This window comes from Vanacampus margaritifer, chromosome 15 (genome assembly GCF_051991255.1).
Source record: "Vanacampus margaritifer isolate UIUO_Vmar chromosome 15, RoL_Vmar_1.0, whole genome shotgun sequence".
Taxonomy (NCBI): Eukaryota; Metazoa; Chordata; class Actinopteri; order Syngnathiformes; family Syngnathidae; genus Vanacampus; species Vanacampus margaritifer.
In genome coordinates, this window is record NC_135446.1 from 14,053,716 (window position 1) to 14,062,719 (window position 9,004).

Consider the following 9,004-nt stretch of genomic DNA (forward strand, 5'->3'; position numbering starts at 1 on the left):
TTAAGACTACTGTTTTAAGCAACTTCACATTCCCTCCTGTTGTGGATTTAAAAGGACATCAGTAAATACTAAAACAATTAAGTTTTCTCAGTATTACTTCATTAATAGATTCACAACATTTGAACCATTCTCAGGAAATGGCGAAAACCCTTAACTTAAAGGGAAAAAATTCCATAACTCCCCCACCGCACGGTGACGAGAACTTCTTGGTCTGAGAATGGAACTGAATTTGAAGTTAGGAAAACACAATAAGATGAGGGTCACACTTTTGTGTCGGTCTCCACAGTGTCAACATAATCCTCTACGCGCAGTAAGTTATATTGATACATCTGGGCCACGAACATACGGGCGACTAACCTCTTAGACATTGGGACAATACAGCAGGAACAAATAACACATAATAAGATAAACATTATAATGATCACAAGGAAGGGGCCCAAAATTTTAAGGAGAACCTGGGACCAGGAGCCAGAGAATAACCAGTCTAACCAGCCAGGGGTAACCTGGTCTTCACGTGTCATGATATCCCTAAGGTTCTTCATGGTGTGTAGGACGTCTATTATGGTTTGGTTGTTGTCAGGGATGTAAGTACAGCAATGATCTACAATCATTGAACACACTCCTTTGTTCTTCTTCTTTTTGACAAGAATCAGGGGGTAATCCCTTATCTGAGTTCGGTGACCTTTTTGCAGTGACTCTGGTGGATCCACGTCTCTCTCTCAGCGATTTTGAGAGCGGTGGGTGTGGTCAGGAGAACAACGAATGGGCCGTCCCAGCGTGGGCTCGACCATGTTTTCCTTTTTATCACCTTCACCAACACCAGGTCACCCGGGGTCACCGTCTCCTGTGCAGGGGGAAGAGAGGTAGAGGGCAGATCATTTGCTCTTGACACAGTCCGTTCTTTAAACAAGTCACATAACCATTTAGTCAGTGGATCTGCCTCTCCTGTTTTGTCTGACCATGGCTGATTTTCCCATAAGGGGAGCACAAAGGGTCTGCCTGTTACTGCCTCAAAGGGCGTGATCCCTTGTGGGTTTGGCGTTATTCTCATGTAAGTTTTTACTAGAGATAAACACTCAGGCCATGGTTTTTTGGTTTCTTCCATGGTCTTTTTGAGTCTTAGTTTAATAGTACCGTTGGTCCGTTCAACTAAGCCTGCGCTCTGTGGATGGTATGCACAATGATTTTTTAGGGTGATCCCTAAATGGATGGCCATATTGTCAACGATGGTATTTACAAAATGGCTACCGTTATCACTCCACAAGACTCGTGGAATGCCATGTTCTGGTATTATGTGTTTACAAATAGCTTTAGCTACTGTGAGGGCGTTTGGATGTTTTGAAGGAACAAGTTCAACCCATTTAGTTAGTGAGTCTACTAACACTAAACAGTACTTGTGCTGACCACTTCTGTGTAGTTCAATAAAGTCCATGTGTAAAACTTCAAATGGGTAGGAGCCCACTGGGCATTTCCCTCTCTGTGGTCTTAAGTTTCCCTGAGCATTGTGACGACAACACACCATACATGACCTACAAAAAGTTTTAAAATAGGTTTGTAAGCCCTGTGGTATTGTCATTGTCTGTTCTACCATAGATATCATCCCTCCTGTTGAGACATGGGACTTCCCATGACTCAATGTGGCTACTGCGTGGAACAGACTGCGGGGGATGACTGGTCGGTCTTCTTTGTGGTAGAGGTCTTCTGGGGTGAGTTCAATGTTCATCATTTAGTGTTTTTTCTTTGTCTGGAGCGTTGTTTTGCATGTCAATTAGTACTTGTTTTGGAATGTTGTTGTGTTGTTGTGTTTCTTTGTGGTTGGCGAGCATGACGATCTTTGTTTTGTCTTGGCCTGCTTGCCTGGCTGCCAAATCTGCTTTTGCATTTCCTACAGAAACGGCGTCTTTTGCTGAGGTGTGAGCTTTGCATTTGCATACCGCTATTTTGGAGGGTAGCAGTACAGCGGCCAAAAGGTCAGTGAGTAATTTGGCGTGTTGAACAGGTTTTCCTGTTGATGTTTTCATTCCTCGTCGAGCCCACATGGCGGCAAAGATGTGCAATGTCGAGTGGGCATATTGGCTGTCGGTCCAAATTGTTACTGCTTTGTCTTTGAATAATTTACATGCTTCTGTTAGCGCGATGAGTTCTGCTGCTTGTGCTGACAGATTTCCTATTAATCGTCCGCTCTTCAGTGTCTTTTGTTGTGTGACCACAGCATAGCCTGTGTTGGTGTTGCCTAGTTCATCTTTGCTTGAGGAACCATCTACAAACACTGCTTCTCCTTCTTGTAAGGGTGTGTCTAACAAATCTCTTCTTGGTTTGCAGATTTCCTCGGTGGCTTCTGTGCAACTGTGTGGTGTCCCATCTGTCTCCACTGGGAGGAGACTTGCAGGATTGAGAGTGCTGCATCTCTTGATGGTAAGATGGGGTTGGGACAACAGTACAGCTGTTAGGCCAAGATGTCTTGCTGGTGAGAGAAATGACATCTTTGTTTGAGTCAAAAGAACATCTACTGAGTGTGTTACTAGTAGAGTGGTGGGATGGAACAACACCAATTCGGCGGATGCTTGGACAGCAATTGCTGCGGCACACACTGCTTGGACACACTGGGGCAGGGCTCTGGCGACAGCATCAAGTTTCTTTGAGTAGTAGGCCACTGGTCGCATTTGTGTACCATGTTGTTGGAGTAGGACGGATGTCATGAATCCGTCTTTGCAGTCCACTGTTTGGGTGAACAGTTTCTTGTAGTCGGGTAGGCCCAAGGGGCCTGTGCTTGTGATGGTCTGTTTTATCTGATTGAACTTCTCATTAGCTTCTTTCGTCCATGTGATGGGATCGGCCAGGGCGATGTCTTCTTGGTAAATTAAATCCACCAGTGGTTGCATTATTTCGGCGAAGTCCAGAACCCATAGACGGCAAAAGTTCACTAGGCCTAGGAAGGCCATCATCTGTCTTTTGGTCTTTGGTTTGGGGGCATCAAGGATAGCTTGTTTCCGATCAGAGGTTAGTTTTCTTCCTTCTGCCGATATGATGTGACCTAAGAAAACTACTTCGGTCTGAGTCCACTGTAGTTTGGTCAGTGAGGCTTTGTTTCCTGTCTTTGCCAGGTGTTGACACAGTTTCACTGCTTCTTCTTGATTTTCTTCTTTGGTTGGACTGGCGATGAGAATGTCATCTACGTAAATCAAGATTTGAGTGGTTTCACTGTGTTCATGGAGGCTCAGACAGTTGTTGATTTCTTGAGAGAAAATGGTGGGGCTCTCTGCATAGCCTTGGGGTAGTCTCGTATTGGTGTACTTCTTTTGATTAAAGGTGAAACCAAACCAATGACGGGCAGACTCGTGCAATGGGATGGAAAAGAAGGCGTTGCTTAGATCAATTACTGTGAACCATTTCTGTTGTGGCTTCAGCGCATTGAGTAGAGTGTGGGGGTCGGGGACGCAGGGGGCTCTCTGTTTTACTGCCTGATTTACGGCTCTTAAGTCGTGGACCATTCGCCAGGTCGTGGTGTCTGCTTTCTTTACTGGAAAGATTGGAGTGTTACAAGTTACCTTGGGGGCTTCTATGAGCACTCCAGCTTTTACCATGTTCATGATTACTGGTGTGATTCCTTCTTTGGCATCAGGTTTGAGTGGGTATTGATTGATTCGTGGGCGATAGTTTGTTCTTGGTTCAATTGTTACTTCTGTGGCTGTGGTCATTAGGCCCACATCGTTTTTTGACGCTGACCACAGCTGAGGTGGTATTTGATCCATGGCGTCTTTTAGTGCCAGGATCGTGGCTTCCTCCGGATGTCATGTACTTAGGTGGGTGTTGGGGACAAATGTTGTCACCCAGTTTAGTTTTTTCCTCCAGACCACGTTTCCTGATGACATGATGCGTTTAAATCTTCCATCTTGACATGGAGTCCACGGGAGTCGTTGTTCGGACCATGTTACATCTCTTATTTTTGATCCTATGTCTTTCCATCTCCAGCCTGTTGGTTTTGCCAGTGAAATGTGGAAGGGAATGCCAAAGCCTTCATATGTGGTTAATGCATATATGTAATCTGGAAAGATTACTGTGGCTGCCATCCATCCTGCCTGTTCGTCCCAAATTAGGTCCTTTATTTGGGCCCGCATGGTTGTCAATCGGGACCATTGATCAAAGAAGTCTCTGTCCTCTTTGTTCGGGGCGAAGCGGATGGTGGAGTGAAGTGGATACGTGGTTTGGGGCACCCAATTTGAATTTGGTAGGATTTGTTCTGGCATCTGTTGCAGATTGTTTGTTACTGATGTTGGACCTTTTTGGATCGGATCCAGACTGTAGAATGGGCGTGGTTTGTCTTTTCCTTCTAGTACTAACATCTGCATTGGTGTTTCTTGTCCTCTTTTTGTCATGACCATGCTAGAGCCTTCGACCATTAATACAAGGCTCATGGTTTTTATCAAATCTCGTCCGATGAGGTTTTCAGGACAACGAGGCACGTAAACGAAAGTTTGATCTGGGTATTCTGTTCCGTCTTCATCAATAATGGTCAGTGGTTCCGTAAAGTAATGGATGGCTGGTCTACCTCCCACTCCTATGACCATTATTGTGCTTTTTGACAATTTGACACCTGTTGGTAGATCAGTGATCACGGAGGATTGTGCTCCTGAATCCACAATGAATTTCAATGTTGTAGTAAATGGCCCTAAGCCTAGTTTTCTTACTGCTGGGTCAATAGAGGACATCTGGCTAAACAGGACTGTCAGGTCAAGCACCTCGACGATCGTTCTGGTGTCATCAGGGTTTTCATCACTTGACCTTTCCTGCTCGCGTCATTCGGTTGGATCCCAGTGGTCAGATTTTGGGGTCTCAATTTTTTGTTTGGAGCGGCAATCTCGGGCAAAGTGGCCGTACTTGCCACAATTGTAGCACACATCCTGTCTGGTGGCTGGTCGGCCTCTTCCTCTTCCGCGTCCACGTCCTCTACCCCGATTGGGTTGGTTTTGGTAGTAAATTGGTCCAGAAGGTGGAGGAGAGGCATGTTGAAAAAATGTGTGCATGGCATTGAAGACTGATGATTGCGCTTTTTGTCTTTTTAGGTCTTCAGCGTGTGAGGCCCAAGCTACGAGATCATTCACCGGGGCAGTTCTCCAGGTGTGGTAATGTTTCTTGATAAAATTGACTGTACCGTCCACTAGTCCATCCAGGAATGTTGCCCGCAGTAATGTTTGGTATGTGCTTTGTGCCTCAGTGCTTTCTTCGATGCCACCATGTAGTTTCAGTACGTCTTGGAGGCGGTCCACATATTTTTGTGCGCTTTCTTCAGGTTCTTGGCGGCATTGGCGGACTTTAGTTAAATCAGGTGGTTTCTTGAACACTGCGATGGCTCTTTCTAAAAGAGTATTTAGGGCGTTGTCTAGTTCTTGGCCTGGTTGGTAGACCTGGCCTCGTTGGTTGGCTGGAGCAAAGGCTCCTTGGAATCTTCCGACTCGATGTCCTGCGGTCAGACGTAGGACGCTTAGTAATTCATTGCCATTGAGGTGATAGGATCCATGTAGTTCTCTAATTGCAGCTGCCCATTTTTCAACGTTGTCTTCAATGGGAGGAACTGATGCGCATGCGGCTACTTTTTCTTCTTCGGTCCATGGGCGATAGAGCAGCAAGGTCTGTGGATGAGCAGGTTGACCAGGATTTGGCATTCCATAAGCTGGGTTGGCTACAGCTACCATGGGATATGCTGCCACCTGCTGAATGTCTGGGTATAATTTTGTTGTTGCAGCCAGGACGTCTGCTGTTGGTTTGTTTGATCTTGTACGGCTTCCAATAGGAGGGGAGGCTCCGTCCCCAAAACTCGTGGAGGTGGAGTTTGGGGAGGAGGTAGACGGGGTAGGCGGTTCCCGCTGTTGGTTGATGTTTACTTCCTCTTCTGGATCATTTTGCTGTCGCACTTCAGCCGGTGCATTTCCGTTGTCTCTTCGTCTGGCGCCGGTTTCTTCCGTTGGTCTTATCTTCATCTGGTACATTTTTCTTTCTGTCTTTTCCTTTTTTCTTTCTTCACTTTCCAAAATGCTTTCTGCCCTCATTTTACACTGTTTTATCACACTTCAACAGCACGTAGTTGTGCTTCCAATTTTTCTACATTCTTTCCCTTTTTAATCTTCTTTGCTCTTTTCTCCACTAAACTTTTCTTAACTTCCTCTTTGTTCCTGACATCTCTCAAAGACGGGTTAAAATCATACTTGGTCACCCAGGATTCCAGATACTTGCACGCATTAGCGTCAAAGCTTGCAATAAACTTAACATCCTGGTGTTGTTCTATTTCTTTTCTCAATGACTGGCCCATTGCTTCTACTCCCAAGCGGGCAGCAGTTACTCCCTTCTAACCTTATCTCATAAACACACATAAAGTACACACCCACACACACACACACACACACACACACACACACACACACAAGCACACACACACAAAAACTCACACACAAACACACACACTTAGTCTTTTCTGTGGTGCACCACTTTCTAATTTAAAACCATGATTTGTGTTTTAGGCGATTATTTTTAATCGCAGTCAGTTCTGTTCTGACCTAATAAATCTTAGTTATATTGAACACAGATATTTTGGTAAACAATGAGTGGGGAGGTGTAAATTATTACGTATTTACGGCAACGTTTAATTTCCTCTACCCGGGCACCCGAAAACTACACTTTTTTTTAACAAGTTAAAAACTAGTCAATAAAAGTATTTTGGATCTCATCTAATAAAACCGTGATCCCTTTGATGCCCGGATCATATATACCATGGGTTTTTTTTCTTCTTCTTCACGGGCCAACGCCCAAGCGCTTTTCTTTTACTCCCCACTTTTCTATTTTTCTCTTACTTCTTCAGTATATTTAGTGTTCCTTTTTCAAACTTCTGTGTAAATCGTGATAATTAAACAGCATAATACCTGTTAGTCCTCGGTGCCGGTCTGGTTCGCAGGACCCGGTGTCCGGGCGAACGGCCGTGGCCGGAGCGACGAGACCCGTCACGCAAGGGGAGACGCTGTCGACAGATTCTCGGTGTCCTCGGTTCGGCGGCGGTCGTCCGTCCAGATGCAGGTCCCAGGTTTCGGCACCAATTAAATGTTGGGTCTGATATTACAGATCCCCTTGATTACTGACCGTGCACCAAGGAAAAAGGAGGCAGAAGCTGTTGCTTTGTTTTATTGCAACCGCGGCTGGGAGAGGAGAGGAAACGCAAGACCTTAACTCACGCTCGGCTCCGTCCGACTCTCTCTCCTCCCCGGCCACCTCGTCGCTTTTATTACAGTTAAGTTTCAGTTTCGTTTCATACGTCATGGAAAAATACAAAACATTAGAGAAAGTTGAGCGGCGCCTCTAAACGACAGTTGATAATATAAAAACATAAAAATATATACAGGATATTCTTTAAAATACACATAATGTTAAGACTACTGTTTTAAGCAACTTCACAACCGTCCACTAGTCCATCCAGGAATGTTGCCCGCAGTAATGTTTGGTATGTGCTTTGTGCCTCAGTGCTTTCTTCGATGCCACCATGTAGTTTCAGTACGTCTTGGAGGCGGTCCACATATTTTTGTGCGCTTTCTTTAGGTTCTTGGCGGCATTGGCGGACTTTAGTTAAATCAGGTGGTTTCTTGAACACTGCGATGGCTCTTTCTAAAAGAGTATTTAGGGCGTTGTCTAGTTCTTGGCCTGGTTGGTAGACCTGGCCTCGTTGGTTGGCTGGAGCAAAGGCTCCTTGGAATCTTCCGACTCGATGTCCTGCAGTCAGACGTAGGACGCTTAGTAATTCATTGCCATTGAGGTGATAGGATCCATGTAGTTCTCTAATTGCAGCTGCCCATTTTTCAACGTTATCTTCAATGGGAGGAACTGATGCGCATGCGGCTACTTTTTCTTCTTCAGTCCATGGGCGATAGAGCAGCAAGGTCTGTGGATGGGTGGGTTGGCCAGGGTTTGGCATTCCATAAGCTGGGTTGGCTACAGCTACCATGGGATATGCTGCCACCTGCTGGATGTCTGGGTATAATTTTGTTGTTGCAGCCAGGACGTCTGCTGTTGGTTTGTTTGATCTTGTAAGGCTTCCAATAGGAGGGGAGGCTCCGTCCCCAAAACTCGTGGAGGTGGAGTTTGGGGAGGAGGTAGACGGGGTAGGCGGTTCCCGCTGTTGGTTGACGTTTACTTCCTCTTCTGGATCATTTTGCTGTTGCACTTCAGCTGGTGCATTTCCGTTGTCTCTTCGTCTGGCGCCTGTTTCTTCCGTTGGTCTTATCTTCATCTGGTACATTTTTCTTTCTGTCTTTTCCTTTTTTCTTTTCTCACTTTCCAAAATGCTTTCTGCCCTCATTTTACACTGTTTTATCCACACTTCAACAGCACGTAGTTGTGCTTCCAATTTTTCTACATTCTTTCCCTTTTTAATCTTCTTTGCTCTTTTCTCCACTAAACTTTTCTTAACTTCCTCTTTGTTCCTGACATCTCTCAAAGACGGGTTAAAATCATACTTGGTCACCCAGGATTCTAGATACTTGCACGCATTAGCGTCAAAGCTTGCAATAAACTTAACATCCTGGTGTTGTTCTATTTCTTTTCTCAATGACTGGCCCATTGTTTCTACTCCGGAGCGGGCAGCAGTTACTCCCTTTCCTTATCACACACACACACACGCACACGCACACGCACACGCACGCACGCACGCACACACACACACACACACACACACACACACACACACACACACACACACACACTCTTTTCTGTGGTGCACCATTTTCTAATTTAAAACCATGTTTTGTGTTTTAGGCGATTATTTTTAATCGCAGTCAGTTCTGTTCTGACCTGATAAATCTTAGTTATATTGAACACAGATATTTTGGTAAACAATGAGTGGGGAGGTGTAAATTATTACGTATTTACGGCAACGTTTAATTTCCTCTACCCGGGCACCCGAAAACTACACTTTTATTTAACAAGTTAAAAACTAGTCAATAAAAGTATTATGGATCTCATCTAA